Genomic DNA, 27,635 nt, shown 5'->3' on the forward strand with positions numbered 1-27,635 from the left:
GACAAAAGATAACAAATGCTGACACAGATGTGGAGAAAGGGAAACTCCTTATATGCTATTGGTAGAAATGTGAATTAATGTAGCTAATATGAAAAACAGTATGGAAGTTCCTCAAAAAATTAAAAATAGAACTACTACATGATTCAGCAATCCCATTACTGGGTGTATATCCAAAGGAAATGAAATCAGTATGTCAAAAAGACAGCTGAACTTCCATGTTTATTGCAGCTCTGTTCACAATAGCCAAGATATGGAATCAATCTAGGTGTTCTTCAACAACTGAATGGATAAAGAAAATGTGGTATGTGAGATATATACACAATGGAGTACTATTCAGCCATAAACAAGAATGGAATTCTGTCATTTACGGCAACATGGACGATCCTGGAGGACATTATGGTGACTAGAATAAGTCGAGCACAGAAGGACACTGCATGATCTCACTCATACGTGGAACCAAAAAAGTTGATCTCATAGAAGTAGAGAGTAGAATAGTAGTTACCAGAGGCTGGGAAGGGGAAAGGAGGGGGAGAAATTGGTCATCAGGTACAAAATTCCAATTAGGAGGAATAAGTTCTGCTGTTCTATTGCACAGTGGAGTGACTATGTTTAACAATATTGTATTGTATTATATATTTCAAAATAGCTAGAAGAGAGAATTTTGAATGTTCTCTCCACAAAGAAATGCCAAATGTATGAGATGCTGGATATTCTAAATACCCTGATTTGCTTTTTACCCAATGTAAACATGCATCGAAACATAACACTGCACCCCATAAATATGCACTATTATGTGTCAATTAAAAACAAAATCAACAAATAATCTTGTGATACTAATATAGAGCTATGTTTCTTGAAATGTAAAGGATACTATATATTATCCCTTTAAATTTAAAACATGTTCAATATTAAAATCAGTATATCCTAGAAGCTAAAATAATATTTGGAAGAATTAGCTAAGAAGGAAAAATAAAAACGAATAGTACTTTAGCAGGAGTGGATTTCAGAATTTTACAAAGATTATATTTTTAAAGGTAAATCACTGCCTGTTCTATTAAAAGGGAGGAATATTTCTGTTTGTAGTTTTTAAAATATAATTCTGAAAACTGTAGTATGTTTTTGCCAAGTGCTTTGTTTTTGTTATCAATGTTGGTATTGACAGTAGAATGAGGTTCAGTCTTCCTTCATGGCATTGTTACTATACACATGAATAGGATGAAAGGCTTTATTTATTTTTCTTATTCTAATGTTCTATGGAGTAGACCAAAGAATATGAGGAGGAAGATGTTAAATGTTTGGTAATTCCGACTATGTTGTTTTCATATAGATCATTAGATTTCTGCAATTGGTGGTGTTCTACATGAACCCATGAATCCTTGATATATAGACAACTTCACCACCAACAAAAATGTTGAGATTGTGGATTATGGAGATTTTTTTAGAAGAGTAGTTTGTTAGTTAAAGTTCATCTGAAGCTCAACTGTAAATATTTCAGTAAAGTCCTGAGATCATTTTGGTTTCAACTTAGAGGACTGCTTTGTCTGTTCAATTTAAACCAATTTTCTTACATAGATTTTTACCACATTTCCATCTTTATAAAAGCTTTAATGGTAAAATTTTATATACTGAAAGAAATAAACATCGCAGAGTATAAGATTATTGGCCAGTTAGTGACTGATCTGAAATTTTTTTAGGCCAAAATGTTTTAAGCTAAAAGAAAAAAATTAAATTCCTTTAAGCTAAAAGAAAAATGACACTTGCATTTTTTAGTCTCCATTAAGGAAAAAAAAAAAAAACACTCTAGTAATCTGCTGAATCTCTTTTGAGCCAACAGCTCTGTAACATCTTGCCTCTACACATGATACTGCCTTTTTAGCCAATTCCAACTTAGAGTGGTGAGTAACCATGGCTCCATCCGATTTTCCACATGACATCCGTGGCAGCAGAGGTATTAATGGGACCTCTCTCCTGGAGAGCTCTCCCTTAGGTAGAGCTTAAATTTCTGTAAGAAAGTCACTGACACATGAATCCACTCAGGACTCTGCATTAGGACTAGAAGCTGCCAGGGTTCACATGCTGACAAGGCAATGTTTCTTATCTCTGGGATTTTATGCCCTTCCCCCACAAAGCTCCGCTCCTCCAGGCTGGCAGGGATCTCGCCTCTGGACAGGAGGGTGACAGACCCCCTTTGATGATGAGCATCCACAGGCACAGAGAGCAGACTCTTGCTATTCATTGAGCTGCACAGCTGTGGCAACTGGATCTTACCCGGATGTCAACAATGGGGGCAGGGCTTCACTTTAGGCAAAAAGGAAGACGGTTTGAGTACAAATGAACTGCTTTAGACTCTTTGGATTTATCTTTCCCAGATGCCATGAGATTTAAGATCCACCCTTTATTTTACTAAAACTTTATAGTTGTAAAGTGCCCATCTTTGTAGGTTCACATGAAAAAATTATAACTATGTTTCCATACTGCAAAAGATATATTTGCATAATTGCACATGAATACCTTGATGGATCTTTGGTGTGTTCTCTCTTATTAAACCCTGGGTTCTGTATAAAATAGTTTCTTGATGATTCATCTTCAGTGCTATTGTATGCTCTGCTTTACCGCAGGTTGTGCGGGATGACAATTTATTGATTCAGTGGATTTTTTCACCTTTCTGTTAACAAAACATTTGCATAGTTAATGAATAAGCTGTTCAAATCTTGAAGGAATACAGGCATGTTCTCCAGGCATTTTTAGAATGACATGAAAGAGAATCTATAGCAGGTAGCTATTTCTGGCCATGCAAAACTAAAAACACACATAAAGAGTTAACTCAACTGTATAAATGCATATGCTAATCAGTGCATAATTTATCTCTGAAGAAACATATTTATTGTGTCCGCTATTTGATTAGATGGCTTCAATGTTCAATTAATCAGTTACCTTTCAATATCATTCCTGAGAGCTGCTTAATTAATCTGTTGCACTACAATCCTATTCATTCTCGCCGTCCCTCTCCCTGTTTCAAATGACAAAACCCAGGAACTGTGCCACATAAAGACTTTATGTCAATGTCAAGTGAAGGTTGATAAGTGGCTGGCTTCTTTTTCTTTATTAGGTTAATCAAACCAATCAGCCTTATAGGATTCACATTTGTCAGAAAATTTTAATGGGTTGAAACTAATGAGAAATAGAGGGAAAAAAAACCACTGAAAGAATAGTGGCACAGTTTATATGCCTCAACAACAATATACTACTTTCATTAAGCAGACTGTTTTCTCTTCTTTTTCCAAATGATAAATTTAAAATGTACTACTAATTAAACTCAAACTAGCCTATTATGCTATACTATCACATCCCTTATTAACAGGTGAAGCATGATAGGTACCTATGTCTTTCAATTAAAAAGTACGCTTCATGTTTACTACCTTCTGGGCACTATTTATTTCTTCTCTAAATACTATTATTTCAATAACAGTTGCATGAACGTTTACCAGTTTGAAGGTGCTCTGTACATTAACATAGAGTAGGCATTCCAAGAAATGGTTGAGAAACACTGCTAATTAAACTACAGGTTCATGGGCTTATTCTCTTCTTACCTGTTTTCTGAGCTTAGAATCTCTCCCTTCTCTTCTCTTTCCTTCCTTTTTTTTTTTTTTTGTTTAACCATTATTGACTGAGACACCCTATTATTCCTCAGTATCACTCCCCTTTGCTCTCCAGAAGCTGAGACGTTTTGGTAGAAGTTGCAGTCCAGATCTCATACCACCTTCTTTTCCTTCTTAATGTACTAGGGCAATTTTCACATCCCAGCACGACCTTACACCGACACAATTGGCATTCTTACAGGGATTTAAAATACTTTGAGTCAATCATTTGTTATCCCAAAAAACTTCAAAATAAAATGCCCATGAAACCATAAGGTAGTGTTTCATTAATTGTATAGGTTCCACAATTCTCTTTGAGAAAACTAATAGTAATGCTAATAATATTCATATACTTGAGTACTTTTACTTTGCCAGGAACAACTTTAAATCTGATGTATATATTATTTTATTTAATCTTATCTTCAAATCATCCCTATGTGCTATTATTTTACTCATTACATAGAATAAGAAAACTGAGGCACTGGGAAATTAAACAACTTACTCAAGAGGACGTACCTACCCTCTAAATAAGGAGATAAGATTATATTTATAATTTTTGAAAATACAATTTGGAAAACTCTAGCAGGTTTTTTTTTTTTTTTTTTTTTAGAGACAGGGTCTCACTTTGTTGCCCAGGCTGGAGTGCAGTGGCACAATCATAGCATACTGCAGCCTTGAACCCCAGGCTCAAGCAATTCTCCTGCTTCAGCCTCCCAAGCAGCTGGGACTATAGGCATGTGCCACCACACCTGGTGATTTTTTTTTAAATTTTTGTAGAGACATGGTCTCGCTATGTTGCCCAGGCTGATCTCAAACTCTCGGCCCCAAGCAACCCTCTCACCTTTTCCACAAAAATTTACAAAATTAACCATTTAAAAATCATCTGAGTATTCAAAAGTGTTGTCCTATATAGAACATACAAAGCGTAAACTTTTCTTAATGACTTGAGGGTGATCATCATGACTATTAATTACACACTGATGCACTCAGGGGCTATTTCAGGCATTTAGAATTACTGCCATTGTTGGAAATCATGTTACTGTATCTGTGACCCTCCCCATTCTCCATAAGAGTTATTTATTTACACTCTGCCTTATACTAAAGGAGGTCATGTTCCTTAAAAAATAAATCTTAAAAAAAAATTAAAATAATGTTAAGAAAATGAGGAAATTAGGATACAGATAAATTAAGTAAAACCAATAAGATGAGTCTGGGGGTGATATTATTACACGAGTGTGTGTTATGAAAATGAGGAAATTAGGATACAGATAAATTAAGTAAAACCAATAAGATGAGTCTGGGGGTGATATTATTACACGAGTGTGTGTTATGAGGTGCTGTCCATTTGCTGGAGGAGGGCACTTGTGACTAGCAGCCCCACAAAACAGGGAGATATCATACGTGCTGCAAATGGAATCAGAACTATTTCTGGTACTATGCAAAACTCCCCAGTGTCTTCTCGGCTTCCAGCCCTGTGTTCTGCCTGGAATGTCCTTTCACCACTCCTCACTTGGCTAACTCTTCCTTGAACACTGCTCAGAAATCCCTCATCCATTCCCTGAGTGACATTGTTAGGTGCTTCCCCTCAGCTGTGCTGTCATTTGAGACATATTACCGTCATTGCACTTATGACTTTGCATTATAATTATTTGCTTAGTTCTCTTTTTCCTCCATGGTTTTTAAAGCTCCTTAATGGCAGTGGCTGTGTGTTTATTCATCCTTATATCTCCAAAACCTCACATAGTATCTGGAAAATTATAGATAATCAATAAATATAACTTGGATGAATGAAAGGATATTGGTATAATGTGCTGAAAACCTCCTAAACAACATCATCATTATAAATATAAAAAACTAGTTTCTTAGAACTATTTTTGTAGCCTTTCTCACTGTATACTCAGTTCAGGGGGAAAAAAAAAAAGAACAACCAACATTGTAGTTGAACCAAAACAGTGCAACCCAATACCTGCAATTAGGGGATTCATTCAATCCAGAGATATAGAAGGATGGATGGGCTGCAAATCATTATACGACTTTAGGAAGTTATCATTTCAACCAAATGCCTGGTATATGCTAAGGAATAATGAGCTCAGTGTTACTTTAATGTACCTTTAGGAAAGTGATTCTAAGTTGCTCTTTTAAGCGTGGAACCATGTACTTTATCTTCAGTGGAACTGAGTATACCATGGACTTTTGTAAGGAAGCCAGGCATATATCTTTACGTGGGCCAAGGAAGGATCCTACTCCAGCATGTAGAGAAATGTTAAATGTCATTAATAATGCCAGAAATAAAGATTTCCCTGGTTGGTTGTTTTTTGTTTGTTTGTTTGGTTGGTTGGGGTTTTTTTGGTAGTGATGGATGTAGTTTTATTATTTTTTTATTTCAGCTTATTATGGGGGTACAAAAGTTCAGGTTATATATATTGCCCATGCCCCCCATCCCCCTGAGTCTGAGCTTCAAGTGTGTCCATTCCCCAGACAGTGCACATCGCACTCATCATGTAGGTATACACCTTTTTGTCTCTTTCTTTGATTAATCTATTAGATATCCCTTCTTACTGCTCTCTGAATACTTACCTACTCAAAATTTAAGCTTCTAGTATAGGTCTGATTGGCAAACTAAATAGTTAAGCTTATTTTAAAATTATCTAAATAAAAATTGTGTACCCTATATAGGTACCTGAGAGCATTCTGATGAGTTCATACTCATACAATAGTGCAGGTGGATATTAAACCTGCTTTCCTTCCTGGAATCCTTATCCTTATCCCTTATACACCAGCTACTCAATTATCCAAATTACAAATCTGAAAAACATCTTTAGTTTTTAGCTCCCTGTTACCGCTCCATAAGCAGTCACACAACAATCTACATCATGCTACCTCTGAGGAAGCTCTGCTCCAGTTTTGTAACTATCCCTTTATTGGGGGGGCTCATATTACCTCACATGTAATATTGCAGGAACACCCTGTCTTCTCTCTCTACCATTAGTCTCAACACCTCTAATCCAACCTTTACACTCACCTCTTGGAGATTTTTCCTAAACGCAAATTCTTCTATAAATACCTCATACCTTTATGATAGAAGCTAAATTTCTCACTCACCCAATTATTCAGACAAACTTGTAATACCTGTTATGTTTCAGGTACTGTGCTGGGTGCTTAACAATACATACAAAAGTTTTCCAGGACTGTGTCTCTTCCCTGCTTCATGTCCTAGCTTTCCCCAGTCAGATCCTGTGAGTACACTCATCATCTGGAACTACAAACTCTTCCGGCATGTAGAATGTTCTCTCACACTTCCAAACCTCTCCTTATCCTGGTGCTTCAGCATGAAATACTCTTCTCGCCTCACTCTTCTAGACTCATCTGTTTCTCTGTAAGGACTTTCTTGTCACTCCTGCCCATCCTTGAGCAGAGGTAGAAATTTTCCTTTAGATGGTCATACAGCCATGTTTTATGCACTCAGATGATAATTGTAACCATGGTGTTTGTGACTATTTGTCCTTGAATTATTTTAATAGGTGTTTATCTTGTGTTGTTGACAAATAGTGGATGTTCAGTTAATGTCAATTGAAGAAATTACTGATTTATCCCCTGCCTGCTTTAGGTGGGCAGTAAATTGATGGCACTACCGTGGTCTAAGCCTTATTGTATGTCATTCTTATTTGTAAAAGTGCCTTCTACTTTCCTTTCTAATTAGATGGCAAGTCCCTGAAGGTCAGGGAGTTAGCTCCTGATTGATATCTAGTAAAAATCTTTGCTCATAGTCAGTACTCAATCCGTAATTGTTGGATTGAATTTTCAAAGCACTCCAACAAATTTCCCTTTAGTTTGTTTGAACTTCCAAAATTATGACTTCATTGCTGTGTGATCATTAAAGGTATATAAAGAAGGAATTGAAGAATTTCCTAGGGAAATCATTTCTCCTCTTAGTTCCTGCGCTTCTCTGGCTTCTTACCCACTCTGAATGACTTATCGTTAGGCTTGGATAGAGAAGGGATACAAACGGTGGGAGAGAAAGCTGTACCAGCCAGTAGGAGCTCCAGAGAAACAAAAAGTAAATTGTACTTTTTGACGGCAGAAAAGAACAGAAAAAAATGTTGGAAACATTAATTCAAGAAGCATCTTGGGTGAGAGGAAGCAGAATCAGATCAGTGTTGGGGGAAGGAAGCAGTCAAAGTAAGGCAGGTTTGACAGTGTGTGGTAGATACTCTCTCTGGTATGACTAATTGAGAATTGATTGAGCATGCAGAAAGGTTATGTTTTATTAAGGGAAACCTTTTTTCCCTTTTGTCATTATGAAATCCGCTCTTCTGCAGATGTTATTCCCTTCCCATACTAAACCCTCATTAATTTATAATTCACCACATTGCTTTAAAAGTGCTGCACAGATTTCCTGTTTCTCTCACATGCAGTGCTTCTAATAAAGTCAAGTAGGATATAACTTGAAATGCTGCTTGTCCTGAGGGCCGGGTGCCAGACTTGCTGGTGCCAAAACATTTCACCAATTGTCTCTTATATCATTGTAAATGTTTCAAAGTGCGATTTTGCAGGCTCCATGAAAGTGAACTTGGGCTCTAAAACTACTCTTTCACTATTGAATATAAATTGTCTAGGGTTTTTGAAATCTGGAGTCAAAGCAGAACGGTCTCTGGTAGGGCTCTGTTAATTTTGAAGACAAGGACTCTCATAGAGGGGCACACCTTCATCAGATGCAGATTCTGAGGGCAGAGGCAATAAAAACGGAGAGAAAGAAAGGAATACTCCCTACCCGCGTCCTAATTCTACTCTCTGCCAGTAAATTTAACAGAGCTTGTAAATAGTTGAATACAGAGATGTAGAAAAAGAAGTCAAAATGGCTTTTCAATTTTTAATTGCCCAATACACCATTAGCAAAGATAGGAATTAAAGAGGGAGTAGTTTTCACATTCCTTTTCATTGAATTCCACTTTACTCATCTACAGGAAACAGATGGATAAATTGACAATTTAGACAGATATTTTAAAATTCAAGTATATTCAATATAAAGAGTTATAGAAGAGATATATAGATGGGAGTCTAAGGTCTTTTGAGAAACTTCAAGTAAATTGTGTGTGTGTCTGTGTGTGTATGTTGAGGGGGAGGAATTACTATGGAATATTATACAAGGGTTAAAATCTTACACATCCCTCAGTTTTGAGACAAAGAACATAAATAAATAAAGCAAGCCAGGTGGGGACCGATAGGAATATGTGCCTAGACTAAATGAGCAGTAGCTGTTCGGCTCTAATTGATTACTGCCAAACAAGAATGCAGGCCTAGTTTGATCAAATTTTGTATTTTTATAAAAGAAAATAGGTAACTGTATTTTTATTCACTCAATCTCACTTGAATATTTACAACTAATTAAAAATTGAATTTTTGTGATGGTCAAATAAAACACATATGTGGGACAAGTTAAACCCCACAGGTTACAAGTTTGAGACCTCTGAGTTAGAGTTTTATTGGGGGAAAAAAGAAATATAACATGTTAAGAAGTATGGGAGTAGTATTAGCCATTACATAGTGAGATGTCCAGTTAAATAAAATTAAGTGTCAATGGATAAACTTGTGAGTGTTCTGGAAAACTAGAGATCAGAATTGGCTGAGGACTAACAAGAATTATATGAAGTGCGGCTTTACCTTAAACTTGAAGGATGGGTGACTATCAGTGGCAATAAACAAAGGAGAAATAGAGATGATACTTTGGGAAAACAGTGAATCGCTTACTCTAAGTGGGAACAAAGGAAGGACTAAGCCATTTTTTCTAATTCCTAGTCCATTGTTGTCTCTTCCATGTTCTACCACCTCCTATTTGGCCTAGGATAAATAGGGATAGAGATATTTGTTAACAAATGTTTATTAAGCACCTACTGTGTGCCAAGCACTAGTTCAGGCTCTAGGGTAGAGTGTATGTTAGTGGTATATACAAGCTCTCCCATGCATATGGACACAGGTCAAATCCAACTTTATTACAAATTGATTACATAAATAGTCACACCTGATACATCTTAATTATTTAGAAGGAAGTGAAATTACTTGAGAATTTTTATAATTCTGGGGAAATGTAATCAAAAAACAAATTTTTATATATGGACATTTTATATCAAGTGTAAATACTCATGTCAAATATTTCTAGAGGCAAGTGAGTATAAAACAATATCATGTTTATCAAAAGTTTATAAAAGAATTAGAAGTGAGTAACCAAACTAAAATGGCAGTTTGCTCTGTTAATGACTATATGTCACTCAACAGCCATTGAATGAATACTTATCATCAGAACAAGTATTAAAATCAGTGTAAGTAATCTGTGTATACTTTGCTTCCTTGGCTTTTATGCCCTTTGATAAGGTGGCATGTGGATTTGCTGGCAGGTAGAGAGAATAAAAGAGAGAAAAAGAACAACTGTTTTGAGGAGGGTGATACTGGTATCTCCCTCAAAAGATCTTCGATTATATATTACATATAATATTTCATTTTATGAAGACATAATATACATGTATAGATATAAAAAATATTTAGTGTTCTAGCTTCAGCAAATACCTTTATACTCTTTGTAAAATATGACAGTCTGGTTTACTATTGAAGTATATTATATATCAAAGGACTCACATTTGACAGTATACAATGTAATGTGCTTAAAAATAATGGCACTGTTAACCAATGAATATGAGTGAGTTAGTACTTGTGTGGGGGGGACTTTATTCAAGTGTTCATTGCCCATAGCAAAGTAAATTGCAGAACATAAAGTTAAAACGTCTATGTTGATGTTTCAAACTCAGTATTACTTTTAAAACACCCTCAAACAGTTGAAAGCCGTGCCAAAAGCATTAGTTAAAGTCTAGGTGGCTGAATGTAAAATATGTACTTATACAGCATGCGTTGCATAGTGACATTCAGTCCAAAAAATACTATGCTGTTGGCCTGGTAACCTTTCCATCCGTTTCTCATAGTCTTCCTATCCAGGCAGTTTTCCAAGACATACAGAGTATTAGCTGTGCACTCTCTAAATTTAACTTGAGAGAGATCAGATCCATATGTACAAGAAAAATAAAGTGTCAGCATGACCGTCTTAAATCTGTATCTTGCATATGATTTTTAAAAGCTGCTCCGTAACTGACATACTACATAACAAATATAATGCTATTTAACCTTATTTTGTTGTGTACCTTCCATAAAACCATACTTCAATCACAAAAAGGGATACAAGTCAATATTCACTTAATAATTTTGATTTAAAAATGTATACTCCAAAGGAACATCCCAGTATTGGAATTTCAGCAATATTTCACCTCCCTCAGTCCTATTTCTACTGCGTCAGCACAACATTATCTCAGGCAGCAGCCATTAGGATGGTTCTCTCTGATGTTGGCTCTCTTGCATACATTTTACTGCCTGCTCTGATGGAATTTTTATCTTCACAAATGTATTTCCTAATTTGTCTATTTCTGTGTCCAGTAAACTTTATTCTATACGCTAAGCAGTTAAAGTTATAGCTACCTTTAAGTCACATAAACTTTAAAAACAGAAATTTCCACAGTGAACAACTTGACATACTTTCTTAAGGCATTTTGATGAAAAATAACACTTTCTTGTTAAGTTTTGATTTGCAGTTTACAAGAATTAGGAATCTGGAGGGTTTTGTGAAAGAGAAAATGTACTACCTGCACCACAATGTTAGGCTAATTCTCTTGAAAGGTTAAAATTCACAATTACTTCAAAAAATCTTTTGTCAACTTTTGGAGATAACACAGAGGTCTGCTACATTTTTTTACAGTGACTATGTTATAAAATTTAACTATGGGATACTGAGGCAATGGATTCAGAAATATCATAAAGCTATTTGGAAATTTGGGAGATTTTGTTTTGTTACTGAAGTATTTTCCCTGATGTCAAGTAGTCAATAAAAGGAATACCATTTCCCAGGCACTGCAAATTACTTTACATGGATGATTGGCAATTTATAAAACTTGCATCTTTCATAAGGAAGGTTTTTGTAATACACAGATATGTTGTTTACTATAAGCAAGACTAAAATAAACAAAATCTGCAACTTATTTTGTCACATTTAGTGGCTATGAAATATCTGCTCCTCTCAAAGAACCAGTCTGTCAACCTTCATGTCAGTGCTAAGATGGGAAACAGTCATGACTTAAGATAGTTGAATACATTTTTTCCTTATTCAACTATATTATTAGATAGCATTGGTAACATTCATATATTTTTTCATCAAAACTTTTACAGAAATATTCTACTTTAAGGAATATTTGATTCTATGAAATGGAATAGAATGAATGAAAACTTGAAAATATTAATAAGTTACTATTTTTATATCGTATATAATTCTAGTTCCCAAGCAGAATTTAAATTTCTGTATACAGACCTTTTAGTTATGGGGGGAAAAGTGAAAATTTTAGAAAGAAATGTTTTCTATTTAACAAAGATGTGTAGGTGACTTTTGGTTACTGACAGCAGGGAAATCTCAATCCACAAATAGATTATAAATGTCTTCAAGTGAGGAGCCTAGTTTTTCATTATTTGCTTTTTCATAACTGTAAGTACACTAGGACAAAGAATAACTTTTTATTGCATTGTATGCCCTTGGAATTGTAGTATATTTTCTACTTTATGGGAAAGTATATTTTATCACCAAAGAGAAAGAAAAAATTACTTCCGAGAGTAATCTTTCCCAGAAGAGGTGACTACATTTGCTGATAATAGCATTTTAATATGAAGACTCTGATTGTCTTTACAAAAGTAGCTACAAATAATGTTATGGTGGAACTAGTTGCCAAGAGTTGAAAGTATAAGAGAGTCACTTGGTGGAGAAAAATATCAGAATTCATGCTATCCTTTCAAAATACATTTTTAGATGTAATTTGCATAACGATCTTAACTGTAGTGTTTGACAAGTTTTGACAGATACATTCTACAGTGTAACCAACAACCCAGCCAATGGTGAGAACATCTTCATCACCCCAGCCAGGTCTCTTGGATCCCTGTCCAGGCAGTCTCTCTTATCCCCTGTCCATAGACAACCAGTGTTTCGGTTTCTATCATTATCCATTGGTTTTGTCTGAATTTTATATAAATAAAATAACATGATACATACTTAGAAATTTTGATAATGAATAAATGAGAGAAAATAGTATAATCTAGAAGTTAGAACAGGCAAGGAAGGTGTTTTCAACATAGAGGGGACTTATTTATATTGTTTATGAGCTCAGAGAAAAGAATCTGTGGAGAGAAAGAGCCAGAAGATTTAAAAGACAGCATAGCAATGCTGTGGTTTTGAAAGATTAGAAGCATATCTTTTTTGAATTGGAGTTAACAAGTTAAGTTCATAGTGCTGTCAGTCAACACTGTTACATGACTTTTTCCAGAAAATTCTAAGCAGCTAAGGAGTAGGTTCAGAGAAATCAGAAGATGTGATTTATCCAATATTAGTCATGGGCAAGATGGGTTCAGCAGATGATCAGCAATGTAATGATAATTAGAGCGTAATGAAAATATGTGGAGATAAAGAAAGATTGGCAAGGATCAAGGGAATGGCAATGACTAGGAATAAGACTTTACATTCACTGGTTATTTGTGGATTGGCAAGCTCATTATCAGTTTTAGGGTGATGTCTGAAAGTAATAATCTCTAGTTCATACCTCAGTTCTCATCCCAGCCTTAAAGACATAACTTGTTTATTTGAACCCAACATGATTGATAATTTTCAGCAAGTTTAAGAAATTTTTCATTTTAGTTTCTAATCCTATTGTTATTGTAGATAAGCATTAAAATGCATTTGTTAATGAAATCTCTCAAAAAATATGAAATTTTTGCAGTTTTGAATCCTTCACAAAAACACCTATGTCTCAGACTAACCCTGACCAGTGGTCCAGATAACTACATAGTACCATAGGTAAATAGGTTCTGCCTTTAAATATCAGGAAAAATACAACAAAAAAAAAGGCAGTTATTGCTTAGAAACTCAGCTCTTCAGTGGCCTCACTAACCATCAAAGTGATGCTAGTTTGTAAATTGCCATTTACTCCATAAAACATTGATTTTGCATTCATCCTTTATTGAAAGCAGTCCTTCTACACACTCCCTAATATCTATTTTTAAAAACTTATTTCACCATGTATTTCTTGGCCCTTAAGTTCTAGCTCAAAGAACCTGATGACAGCTGTCTTTTTATTCCTGCTCTATGATTATGCCTTCTTAACTGCTCAATAATTTGGGGGAGCTCCTGCCCCTGCAGGTGCAGATTCCCCTAATTTTCAGTACTCTTTCCATCCAATATGTGCCTTTCTGGGTATCTTGAATGTTCTCCAAGAAAGCGTGAATGAATAGGCCAGGGTGACTACGCTCTTAAGTGCAAAATAGCAGCTATTTCACCAATCAGGGGCAAGAGATCAGGCAAAAGTATTTCTTAACATTGTGCCATCTTCAAATTCTTATTTAATGGCTACTCATTTATTAAAGTTACTTATATTCTGAAAATTCTGCTCCTTGTACAAGAAGTGTTTAAGTGCTTTTCTAACATACATTTGTTCTTTTTGGATTTCTTTAAAATCTCTTTTCTTCCCAGCTCCATTAGTTATCAAAATCATTCTTTTTTATGTGCTAGATTGTAGCTCAAAGGTTAACTTGTCCATCCAACTTAATCAAGAGGTGACTGTACTCTGGGATCCCTGAGATATGTAGAATGAAAAGGTTATAAACCCTGAATGTTTAGAACATTGTTTCAGCACATGTTAATTAGTGACAAATGACCTAAATTGATTCTGTCTAGATCCAGGTCAAATGAGCAAGCAGATATTTGACTTTTAGCCTCTGATGCTAGAAGCCTGGCTGTTGAATTTTTCCACTAGCAGACCCAGTGTCTAGTCTGAACAGCTTGAACAAGTTAGACTTTTGATTTTATCAGTCATGCATAAGGTAAGTAGGCTCTGCAGAAGTGATTTACATTAAGCAAGGACGTCAGAAACTGATTTATAGAGCAAAATGGCACTTTATCAATTTGCAGGTGGAATAGAAAGAGCATGGAGTTTGGAACTTAGAAGAATGGAGTTTAATTCTCAACCTTACCATTTAATAGCATTTGGAGATGTAATTTAATCTCTCTAAATTTAATTTTCCCATTTGTAAAATGAGTATGATACTGAATTCAGGACTCTGATGAAAATTACATAGGCTATATATGAAAAGCTCATAGGAGCCTCCCTGGAATATACTATGTGCTAAGTAAATATTAATTTCTTTTCTTCAATCCTGTTAAGAACAGAAATGTTAATCTAGTAAAAGTTTGGTGCACTTGTGAGTAGATTTCTTCAGAATGTAAGTCTACAGATTAAATAATTATTTCATGAACATGGAATTACACAAATGGTGGTATTTTCATCTAGTACAAGCTTAATGGATTGATCTTCTTTAACCTAGAAATATTTCTGGGTAGATAACTAGTATTGAACATTAGCCTCAAATAGACTCTCTAAGGGAGAATATGAGAGACACACGGGGAAATTTTTACTGTACAGCTCTTCTTTTTCTATATTTCTTATTGATGATTTCTCATAATCTGACTTAAAGATGGCATTTTTAGCTAATTTGCCTCTTAATCTTTTGGAACAAGTATTTGTTTAGGAAAATACTTTAGCGTCTTCAATGAGGTTTGTAGATACCTTAAAATTATCAGGAGTGATTAGGGTATGTTTTCTACAGTTTCATGTTTAATCTTACTAACTTTAATTTCAGATGATTTTCAAACCCTGATTCTGAAGTGAAGAAATTTATTTGGTGGCTGCAGTGTACCCAGTTAAAATTATACTAACAAGTGAAATAAGGTATTTCATTTTGCAAATAGCACTGTGGTTCATATAATATTACATATTTTGACTACTATTGCCTTAGACTTCTTTCCTCATTTTTTATCTTTCATGTTCAATATTTCAGTTTCGTTGAGGTCTGGGAGTGGGATTCAAATTTGGGAGATCCCTTCCATGTTGCCTCATGAAAAAGTAGTGGTAATTTATACCAATTCTCAAGAAATTTAGGTAAGTTGTGGGATGCAGGCAATAAAACAATAATTACAATAAGACGTGCTAATTTCATCACTGAGATATGTATACAGTGCAAAGGAGGAACAAATTTGGGGTTGAGGAGAAGGAGAGTGTCTCATTGAGACTGAACAGGTACCTGCAGGTTAGTCAAAAAATAACGAGACAATGTTTTACCAAACTCTTGAATTTACTCCGTCACCACTACAAACCCGGATAACTACTTATAGATATGTAATAAAACCACCTTGTGAATGAATTGTCACTTAATAAAGACAAGTTAATAAGAATTTCGATTTATCAATCATTGGTTCATTGGTTATTTAGATAGCAATGTTGAGATCCAATGGCATAGCTTTGACAGTCCACACCCTTCCCAAGTGATAAATAGTAAAATCTTTTTTTTAATGGTCAGACTACATCTATAATCTTGAATAGCATCCACTCATTAATGTTAATTTGTCATAATGGAATATAAAATATGCATAATTTTTGCAGCCTGTCAGCATTACAGGCAAATTAACTCATGAACATGTATGTCATGAAGAAGATTATGGTTTCATGTCCCTGGTGGGCAGTACCCATGAAATGTTGCCAGTATAATTTTCTTTGCTATCTCTATTCCCTTTCTGAAAAAGAATTCTTTACTACCAGGGCTGATCAGGGCCATATACTATGACCAGTAGTACATAAAGGTAATGTTCAGTTCAGTGTTGTTTTGTGTTCCTACTTAAAATGTGAAGCTGGCAAATCTAAATGCATCCATGTTTATTTGAACAAATGCTGTTATGTCCACAACAGCCTTCTGTTTTAGATATTGTATTTTAAGTATTAGAATTTAATTGGTTTCTTTTTATTTCTATGATGTCATCTCCTATTTGTTTATTGATCTTGAGTATAAATGTTTATGTCTTTGAGCATAGGTTTAATAGCTGTTTTAAAATCCTTGCCTGCTAATTTAAGCATTTGGGTCTCAAAAGAAACAGTTTCTTTTGATTGGTTATTACATGTTAGCGACATCTTTCTGGTTTTTAGGTATATGTAGTAATTCTGGGTTGTATGCAGTATATTATGAATTATTGTAGAGAATTTGAATTATCATATATTCCACCAAAGAGTGTTGTGGGGTTTGTTGTTGCTGTTGTTTATTTATTTTATGAGGCAATTAAATCAATATGTTGTCTCCAATGCTGCGGGCAACAGCTGAATTTTTTTTTTTTTTTTTTTTTTTGACACAGAGTCTAGCTCCGTTGCCCAGGCTAGAGTGCCTTGGTATCAGCCTAGCTCACAGCAACCTCAAACTCCTGGGCTCAAGCAGTCCTATTGCCTCAGCCTCCTGAGTAGCTAGGACTACAGGCATGCGCCATCATGCCCGGCTAATATTTTTTTCTATATATTTTTAGTTGTCCAGCTAATTTCTTTCTATTTTTAGTGGAGACAGGGTCTCGCTCTTGCTTAGGCTGGTCTTGAACTCCTGAGCTCAAACCATCCTCCCGCCTCGGCCTTCCAGAGTACTAGGATTACAGGCCTAAGCCACCGTGCCTAGCCCAGCTGAAATTTCTGTTCAGATCTTTTAGTTTTAGTCAGTTTTCTCAGGCATGTGTACCCAAAAGTTCAGAGTTCTGCTAGATAGTAGGCAAAGTTTATGCATTGCCTTTGTCCCACTCCTCTACTCAGCTCTCTCTTTTCCAGGATTTTTTCCCTCACTTTCCAGGGGCTATAGTGATCCTACATTCATTTTTGTAGGCCAATAACACTATGGACCTTACTGTTAATTATATAACTTGAAGACAGTTGTGAGAGACCAAAACTAAACACAAAGTAGAGAAGAGATGACAGTCAAAACTTAGAAAAAGAGAATGACACTGGGTAAGTTCAGTGAGTTTCTTGTTTTTACAGGATTTTGCCTGAGTGCTAAATAAATAAATAAATACAGTGTAGGAAATGTATCCATATTCATTTCAAAATTGTAGTTTTATAGTTTTTATGTGTAGGGAAGTCAGTTCATCTGGAACTCTGAAAGCAGAACTCCACTTCAATCCTTGCCTTACTGTTCTAGCTGACAGTATGATGTACATCTCACATTGGAACTTAAATTCTCTGGTTTACTTTGCCTCTCTGAGCCTCAGTTTCCGTATTTATAAATACAGAAATAATAATTCTTACCTCACAGGACATTGTGGATGTTAATAATACCATATATATATATATATGCACACACACACACACATACACATAAATATGCATATGTGTATACAAGGGCTGTCTGTCAAGTATCCAGCCATTGTTAATATAAAGAGAATGGCTTGTGAGACATCCATGTAACCTGGCAGTCAAAGAGAGTGGACTATAATGCACATGCATGAACAATGACGACTTCACTGTACTAGTCAGTGGGGTACTAGACATTGAGTGAGCATGTGTACTGTGTGGCCATCGCATTCAAAATAACTGAACAAGTAGAGCAAAAAGAAAGAAAGAAAAAGGAAGGAAGGAAGGAAGGAAGGAAGGAAGGAAGGAAGGAAGGAAGGAAGGAGCTATTCGGATGATTCAGAAGGCTTTTGGGGAAGATGTAATGACTGCAGTGCAAATAAAAGTGTGGCACAAATGCTTCAAAGATGATCAAGGATCTGTTGAAAGTGATCCACGCTCTGGAAGGCTTGCAACAAGAAGAACACCTGAGAATGTTGAACGAGTGTGGGTTAGGGTAAAAGACACTAGGAGAACTGTGTGAGGTGCCAAGTTGCCTATTTTGAAGGGGACTATCTTCTTCAGTAAATAAATGCCTCTATTTTTCATATGACATGGCTGCATACTTTCCAGACAGACCTCATGTATATATATACTTATATATGCAATAACCTATATATATATACACACACACATAAACACATATAATACATACACATATATACACATATTATTTTAATGTGATTGATAAATGGTAGATATTTAGCAAATGATACATTTAATTTCAGTCTACAATTTTTACTTAAATTGAAATCATGAATTTTTCAATTGCTATCTAAATTCTCAAAAGCCTGGAATCAGGTAACAGGATCAGGAGAAAGAGCTTATGCAATTAACTGTCAACTTAAAAGTAAACATGTGGTAAATGGTTCTTTTGTGCCACAGTAACTAATGAATTTATTTGTATCAATAAATGGCCTAATAAATAGGTAAACAACCATGCTGATAGAAGTTAGGAAACAAGAGTTTAGGAGTTAAATTATAATTAAAATAATTTAGCTCTTGATAATTCATAATAGTCTGCACCTATAAAGTTGGTTTAAAGTTATTATAAGTAGGATTAACAATAGTTCTCACTTCATCAGAATTTTGTAACACTCAGATTTGAAGAAAGGAGAAAAATAAGAGAAAAAGCAAGTGACAAACAGGATTTATTCAGAAGAGAACCTTCTATGACATTTCTTGAAGATTAGATATAATCAGTCCTAATTCCTAAACCATCCTACAAATGTACAATAAAAATTGCTATTTATAATGATGATTCTGAGTCACACAATCTAACTCATCAAATATGTTCATTCTCCTCCATAGATTATACTTAATAAGCCAAGAAGGGGATTAACTCATTTTCAAAAGATTTTTAAGAAGGATTGAAACTTTAAAAAGTTTTTCTCCCTAGTTTATTTTAAGTTCATGAGAAAATATAATTAATCAGAACATCCCATTTTCAGAGCATTGCACTATTTATTAGGGTATAGTTTTTTCAAACCTCCAAGCTAGTCTGTGAAAGGTTACATTTACTTTATGCCAATTTCCTGATCTTAACACTCAGTTTCAACTGCCAAAAAAGAATGAGACTAAGGAAAGGAGAAAGAAAAGATTAGGAAAGTCATTTAAACACATAGGTCAATTTATTGGTTTATCTTCATTTAATTTGAATATTGCTTGGAAGACTTGATCAGTGCGTAACAGATCAAACTTGATAGTGTGGAGAATAAAATTCTTTTCAATAACTAAGTAGTTCTTTTTGGAACCCAAAATTTAAATCTAATCTGGTCAAACTGCTGAGAAAAGAAAAAAAAAACATAGGAGAAAGAAATTTATGTGAAGGAACATCATTTTATAAAAACTTCTTGGCTGTAAAAACTCTGATTATTATCCTACAAAAAGATAAGCAAATGGGAAAGGAGTCTATGAAAAGAGTCAACTTTAGCAAGACAAATTTGATGGTATGGAGAATTTCTACATCAATGCTATTTACTTTTATTAATAGACTAGTTATTTTCTGGGGTGAAGTCTGTTATGGTAAGATAGCTCAGAAAACTGGTGCTAGAGTTGGTCAGCTGAAATTTCAAGCACCATACTTCTATTTCATAAGAAAGAAATTAATTTTTTGATTTTTATTAATATTGAATTAATCAAGAAAAACAGCTTTTTTCCTGTGTTTTTTCAAATTTATTTTAAATTGACATAAAATTATATGTATTTAATGTGTACATAATGATGTTCTGAAGTATATATACATTGTGGAATGGTTAAATCTAGCTAATTAACAAGTGCATTACCTCACACAGTTATCATTTTTATGATAAGAACACTTAACATCCACTCTCTTAGCATTTTTCAAGAATACGATATATCATCATTAACTATAGTCGCCATGCTGTACAATAGATCTCTTGAAATTATTCCTCCTATCTTACTGTAAATATATATCCTTTGACCAACATCTCCCCAGCAGTCTTTCCCCATAAATACTCCAGCCTCTGGCAACAACCATTCTATTCTTTACTTCTATGAGATCAACCTCTTTAGATTCCACCCATGAGTGAGATAATGCAGTATTTGTCTGTCTGTGTCTGGCTTATTTCACTTTACATAATGTCCTCCAGGTTTATCCATATTGTTGCAAATGACAGAATTTCCTTCTTTCTTATGGCTAAATGGATCAGCACTCTCTTGCAGCCCCAGCTTTATTTCCAGGCAGTGCTACTGTAGCTCATTCCCTTATGAATTAATTTCTTTAGTTTAACTTTTTCTGGTTGGGAAAGGCAATATACACAGGAATCACTAACACTTGTGCAAGAATTTATTTCCCAAATTGTTTTCCTTTATGGAAGAAGGCAGATAGATGAGCTTTGAATTCTAAAGTTTAAATCTCTCAGGGCCTAACTTGACATCATTCACCCCTTTGGAATTAATAAGAAGACAAGTTGCCTTGATAATCCTAAAGGAGGTTTATCCGTTGTGCAGTGAAGTAGGACACCAACTAGCTCGCTCTAAATCATGGTATCCTCCTCGTCATATGTAACTCCTTTTCTTTTATTTTGTCTAAAGAACAACAGCATGACAATATACCTGTTTTATGGTTCTAAAAATTGAGGAGTAACCACGATTGCAAACATTAAAAGATCATTTTGAGGCTCTTGTTCCAGGCAAGAAACATCCTTGTTGTACAGATTGAGATGACTGAAAACTCAAAACACTGAGTAATTTAACAAAGGTTATATTTCCAGTAGTTAGAACTGAAACACAGGTTCTCAAGTACAGTGCTATTTTATTGCCAACAATTACCTTCTGATCTTCCCAAGATCCCTTAAGTTTCTCATTTGTGAAATGGAGATGATAGTATTAAACTCACTTATCAATCCATTAACTGGGGTTGATTAAATGGATTAATGTAAAAAATAATTAGTAAAGTAGAAGATAGGTATTATGTAAATATATAATGGGCTCATAGTAAGTTTTTAATAGCTTTTCTTTCAATAACAAACTTAATAAAGTAGAACCAGAAATAGAGTTTAGATATGTTTAACCAAGTAAGAGTTTCAATCTCGGGTTCAAATATCCCATTTTCTAACCATAACAACATATAATTCTATCTCACTTTCTTTTTCTTTTCTTTTTTTTTTTTTTTTTTTTGAGACAGAGTCTCACTCTGTTGCCCCGGCTAGAGTGCTGTGGCGTCAGCCTAGCTCACAGCAACCTCAACCTCAAACTCCTGGGCTTAAGCAATCCTCCTGCCTCAGCCTCCCGAGTAGCTGGGACTACAGGCATGCGCCACCATGCCCAGCTAATTTTTTCTATATATTTTTAGTTGTCCAGATAATTTCTATTTTTAGTAGAGATGGAGTCTCGCTTTTGCTCAGGCTGGTCTTGAATTTCTGAGCTCAAATGATCCTCCCGCCTCGGCCTCCCAGAGTGCTAGGATTACAGGCGTGAGCCACCGCACCCGGCCTCACTTTCTTAATTAAGTTACTTCAAAGAGTCTTGACATAACAAGAAAGTATCTTTTTTTTAAACATCCATCATCCTTCTCCTATCTTCTTTTATTTTTTTTAATTTTCTGTCTTTTTTTTTTATTTCAGCTTATCATAATGGGGGTACAAAAGTTCAGGCCACATACACTGCCCATGTCCTGCCCATACCCCCGAGTCAGAACTTCAAGCGTGTCCAATCCCCAGATGGTGCACAATGCACTCATCATGTAGTTATACACCCATCCCCTCCCCCCACCCCCCATACCCCCGAATCAGCACCTTCAAGCGTAACCATTCCCCAGATGGTGCGCAACGCACTCATCATGTAGTTATACACCCATCCTCTCTCCCCACCCCCCACTTCAGTCCGATACCCACTTGGTGTTATTCCCAAATGTGCACTTAGGTGATGATCAGGGAAACCAATTTGCTGGTGAGTACATGTGATGCTTGTTTTTCCATTCTTGGGATACTTCATTTAATAGAATGGGTTCCAACTCTATCCAGGAGAACAAAAGGGACTCCATATCACCGTTATTTCTTATAGCTGAGTAATACTCCATGGTATACATATACCACAGTTTACTAATCCACTCATGAATTGATGGGCATTTGGGTTGTTTCCACATCTTTGCAATTGTGAGTTGTGCTACTATAAACATTTGGGTACAGGTGTATTTTTTATAGAATGACTTTTGTTCCTCTGGGTAGATGCCCAATAATGGGATTGCTGGATTGAATGGTAGGTCTACTTGAATCTGTTTAAGGTATCTCCATAATGCTTTCCATAGGGGTTGCACTGATTTGCAGTCCCACCAGCAGTGTATGAGTGTTCGCTGTCTCTCCACATCTACATCAACATGTGTTGTTTTGGGACTTTTTGATAAAGACCATTCTCACTGGAGTTAAGTGATATCTCATTGTGGTTTTGATTTGCATTTCCCTGATGACTAGGGATGTTGAGCATTTTTTCATATGTTTGTTAGCCATTCTTATGTCTTCTTTTGAAAAATTTCTATTCATGTCGTTTGCCCACTTTTTGATAGGGTTATTTGGTTTTTTCTTACTGATTTTCCTGAGTTCTAAATAGATTCTTGTTATCAGTCCTTTATCTGATGTGTAGTATGTGAAGATTTTTTTCCCATTCTGTAGGTTGTCTGTTTATTCTCGTGACTGTTTCTTTGGCTGTACAGAAGCTTTTTAATTTAATCAGGTCCGTTCATTTATTTTTGTTGTTGCTGTGATTGCCTTAGGGGTCCTCTTCATAAATTCTTTGCCTAGGCCAATGTCTGTAAGAGTCTTTCCTACATTCTCTACTAGAATTCTAATCGTTTCACACCTAAGGTTTAAGTCTGTTATCCACCGTGATTTGATTTTTGTGAGAGGTGAAAGCTGTGGGTCCTGTTTCAGTCTTCTACATGTGGCTATCCAATTTTCCCAGCACCATTTATTGAATAATGATTCAACACCCTTTTATGATAAGAACGCTTAACAAAATAGGCATAGACGGGACTTACCTAAAAATGATACAAGCCATATATGACAAACCCACAGCCAACATCATACTGAATGGGGAAAAATTGAAAGCACTCCCACTTAGAACTGGAACCAGACAAGGCTGCCCACTGTCTCCATTACTTTTCAACATAGTATTGGAAGTCCTTGCGAGAGCTATCAGGCAAGAGAGCAGAATCAAGGGAGTCCAAATAGGGACAGAAGAGATCAAACTCTCACTCTTTGCTGATGATATGATGTTATATCTGGAAAACCTCAAGGATTCAACCAAGAGACTCCTGGAATTGATCAATGAATTCAATAAAGTCTCAGGTTACAAAATCAATACACACAAATCAGAGGCATTCATATATGCCAATAACAGTCAATTGGAGAACTAAATTAAGGACTCAATACCCTTCAAAATAGCAACAAAGAAAATAAAATACCTAGGAATATATTTAACTAAAGAGGTAAAGGACCTCTATAGGGAGAACTACAAAACACTGAGGAAGGAAATTGCAAAGCATGTAAATAGGTGGAAAACAATACCATGCTCGTGGATCGGAAGAATCAACATTGTTAAAATGTCTATACTACCCAAAGTGATCTACAGATTCAATGCAATCCCTATTAAATTACCAACATCATTTTTCACAGATATAAAAAAGTAATTATACACTTTGCATGGAATCAGAGAGGACCCTGTATAGCAAAAGCAATTTTAAAGCAATAAAAACAAAATGGGAGGTATTAATTTGCCAGACTTTAAACTATACTACAAGGCTGTGGTTCTTAAAACTGCTTGGTATTGGCACAAGTGCAGGGACACAGACCAGTGGAACAGAACAGAAAATCCAAATATAAAACCATCCTCATATAGCCATCTAATCTTTGACAAAGCAGACAAAAACATACTCTGGGGACAAGAATCTCCTATCTTGTTAATTCCACCTTCCCCAGCCAATACCCCATAGTCTTGTATTGTAGCTAGATTCTTACAAACTATCACTCTGTTGTCCATTTTATCTTCCATTTATCTTACTTAGCAAACCCCAAACCTCTACAAATCTAGCTCTCTACCTACTCTAGGCTTACCCCAAAACTGGTAACATAGTTGTAGAAAAATTATAACTATTATCAGCTGGCCTCATACACCACACATGACCACAAATCTCAGATGAACTTAATCGCTGCTCAAGAATCCTGCAATCTGGCCCAACTAAATTTCTTTCCTATGTACGTACATTTTCTCCTCAAAGCACATTATGACTAAGGAGTGTGTGTATAGAATTCTCATTCATAGGGTCTCATGGCTCATTCCATCTCCCACATCATTCTTTCCCACTGAAGGCCTAGAAAGGCATTTACCTCAATTAAGCCTTCAAACAACATGAGCTGCTGATAATAAGGGGAAATCAGACAGATTTTCTTTAAAAATTAAGGGGGCTGTCTTCTAGTGTCTGTCACATCTAATTATTCAGAAAGTTAAGGTTGGTCAAGGTTGAACCATGCTTTTAAGGGTCAATGACTACTTAATTGCCAATTTCAGCATTACGAATATGTACCTGTGGTTCTATCTGTACCTGTGGGTATATCCGTATCACAGGTAGTGGTTACGTTTTGTAGCATTTGGTTTCACTGTCAGTAATTGGCAAAGTATCCTTTGAGGTTTTAGCAATTACCCAAAGCATATGCTGTTTCTCCAACAACATCAAATAGATTATGTAGACTTTGTTACAAGAATTTTGATGCTGTTCTGTTACTTGCCCTCCCATAATTTTGAATTAAAGATGTAATCAGGCACTGAATAGAACTGTTGGTATGCACTCTGCATGTCAACTCCTCTCTGTGGTATGCATGAAGCAACTTTATATGTTTATGTATATGGTCTAGTTTGTTCCATAAAGCAATTCTTAGACTAGATTGAGGTATTATATGAAAATTTTTATGAGATTGTATTTTTTTCTGGTTACATGAGAGGATGTTTAGTCTGATTAAATTGTTCCCAGACATGAGGTTAATACCTAAGAGATTTATGACAACCTATATAACTTCTTTTATTATTAGTCTACTTTGCTAAAGAGCTCTTCTTTCAATGGCAAATGAAAATATCCAGACTTAAGCCTTTTCTTGTGGAAAAAGAAAGGAAGAAAGGAAGCTTTGTTGTCATTTTATATTCAAGAATCGTCTTTTTTTAGTATTTGGGAGTGAATGCTATCCATTACTTTGATAATGAAGAAAGTTGACATCATTGACAGTGGACATACTATAATTTTAAAATAAAGATTTTAATATTTCATTTATTGTAATTTATTTATAAAAATTAGTTTTTAAGCCACTTTTGGCTTACCAGTTCTTTTTATTTTTGTCACATATAAAATGCTTCAAAGGTTCCAACTAGTCCATTTATTCAGCTGGCCAGTTAAAGAACATCCCCACAGCAGCTCATTAAAGCAAAAAAATATTTCATTATCTAGCAGCTACATGGTTGAAATGCGGCTGGTGGGCTCTTCTTATCATACAGTTAGAGAAGTTCTGCCATATTCTTGTAGATATGAGCCAGGGTCATCTACTTAGTCCCCTGCTGTGGCTGAAAACCTGGCAAGACATTTTCTAATCTTTCCTCCTTGAAGGTGTTTGCTTACGTTGCCAGTAGGCTAAGTAGTGTTGTTTTGAAGCATGGATTTTGAATTTAAACCATCAAGAAAAGTCTATTAATGTAGAGGGTTTCAAGTTTATGGTTTCCTCAATGAACACATTTTAAAATGGTACCAATATCTCTGTATAATAGTCTTCATGCAAGTTTAGTTTGTATGCTAGCAAAATTTAAAATGAGATTTTAAAAAAAACACTTTGGTTGCTCTAAGGAGAAATCACTCAGGTAAATCTACAAAAATAAAACACTAAATTGCAATATATGTTCTGTTCATCTTTTTCAGTTGTGTACTTGCTTGAAACTAATTTTCTGGCTATGTTAGCATTTCCCTGAGTAGATAAAATATATCTATAACTTTTCATTAACTGGAGCATAAGTTTTAAGTACAGAAGACTTAATCACACTTACACACACACAATTTGGTAGTGAAATTTTTTAGCATCAAATATAACTTCTTTATAAATTTCATACTCAGCAAAACATCTGACTATTTGAATAAGTTTGAGAATAAAACTTTTCTAAAATGTTGTCTCTGATTGATTATTGGACTAACTCTTAAAACTTAGCTCATATCTTTCATAGCTTCTCCCAGTTTCTCAGGAACTTTATAGTCTTTTGTGTTCACACCTTGTCACTTTGAACTGGATTCTAGCCACGATCACCATGCTCACTGGTTGAAGAAATGGATTTCTGTATGCTACTTTCCCCAACTCTTCCAACTACCACTTTTTTTCTCCTTTTTCCTTTCTTACAACCAAACTTTTTGTAAATAGCTATCTACAACTGCTGTTTCCATATTCTCATTTTCTATGTGTGCCTTTCTCCTGAGGATCTAATTTTATTTCAAGTTTCAGCCCTCTACAAAAATGATACCTCTTAAGATCCACAATGGCCTATTAATTACTAATCCAGTGGGATTTTTGAGTCTTCATTTTACATGCTTTCTCAGGTACATTCCAAGCTATTGGTGATCTTTTCTTTGAAACACTATATTCTTGCCCTCCAACACATGGCCCAACACTGATTCCTTTCCTACCCCTGGGTTTCCTTTGCTACTCACTCGCATCTACTTGCCCTTCAAATGTTTGAATTCCTTGAGTCTCAGGTAACATGTTTCCATACCAGTTCTCTTCTTTCTCTAGCTAGATGTTTTCCTTCACATCCATGACTCCCAATGTCATCTCTGTGCTAATGATGCTCAAATGTAAAACTTTAAACCAAACCAATTCTCTGATGTCCAACCTTTAACTGAGCTGCATACCTAAATTCTTCCTCTGAACATTTCACAGCTTCTGCACTAAAATGTATTATATCCCAATAAGTGCCAAGAAGTCTTCTGTAGATTTCTGCCTTTTCCATCTTGCCTACCTCATTAAGTGGCATCACCACTTGGTTGCTCAAGCCAGACACCTGGAAACCATTTGCTCACTGTGTCCTCTCTTTCAAATCCAGGATATCTACAATTCCTTTCCATTTTACATCCCCTGTCTAAAATGCTTCAAATGCATGTGTATTTTAGAGAAGTTGAAAAGGAAAATTGCCTTTT

At 35.3% G+C, this 27,635-nt stretch overlaps 1 protein-coding gene across 4 annotated transcripts in view; it reads left to right on the top strand.

Annotated features, from left to right (window-relative positions):
• Window positions 1-27,635, top strand: part of ALCAM (activated leukocyte cell adhesion molecule) — a 193,896-nt gene that overhangs the window by 73,030 nt on the left and 93,231 nt on the right. Inside the window, exons 1-2 of one of the 4 annotated variants that reach the window (XM_069475074.1) lie at window positions 14,514-14,588; window positions 15,405-15,493. The exons of the other annotated variants lie outside the window; for them this stretch is intronic. The gene's annotated coding sequence lies outside the window, so the exon portion shown is untranslated. Of the gene's footprint in view, window positions 1-14,513; window positions 14,589-15,404; window positions 15,494-27,635 lie in introns of those variants that run through there. 4 annotated transcript variants of the gene reach the window in all.

The sequence above is a fragment of the Eulemur rufifrons genome, chromosome 7, assembly GCF_041146395.1.
Source record: "Eulemur rufifrons isolate Redbay chromosome 7, OSU_ERuf_1, whole genome shotgun sequence".
In the NCBI taxonomy this organism is placed as follows: domain Eukaryota; kingdom Metazoa; phylum Chordata; class Mammalia; order Primates; family Lemuridae; genus Eulemur; species Eulemur rufifrons.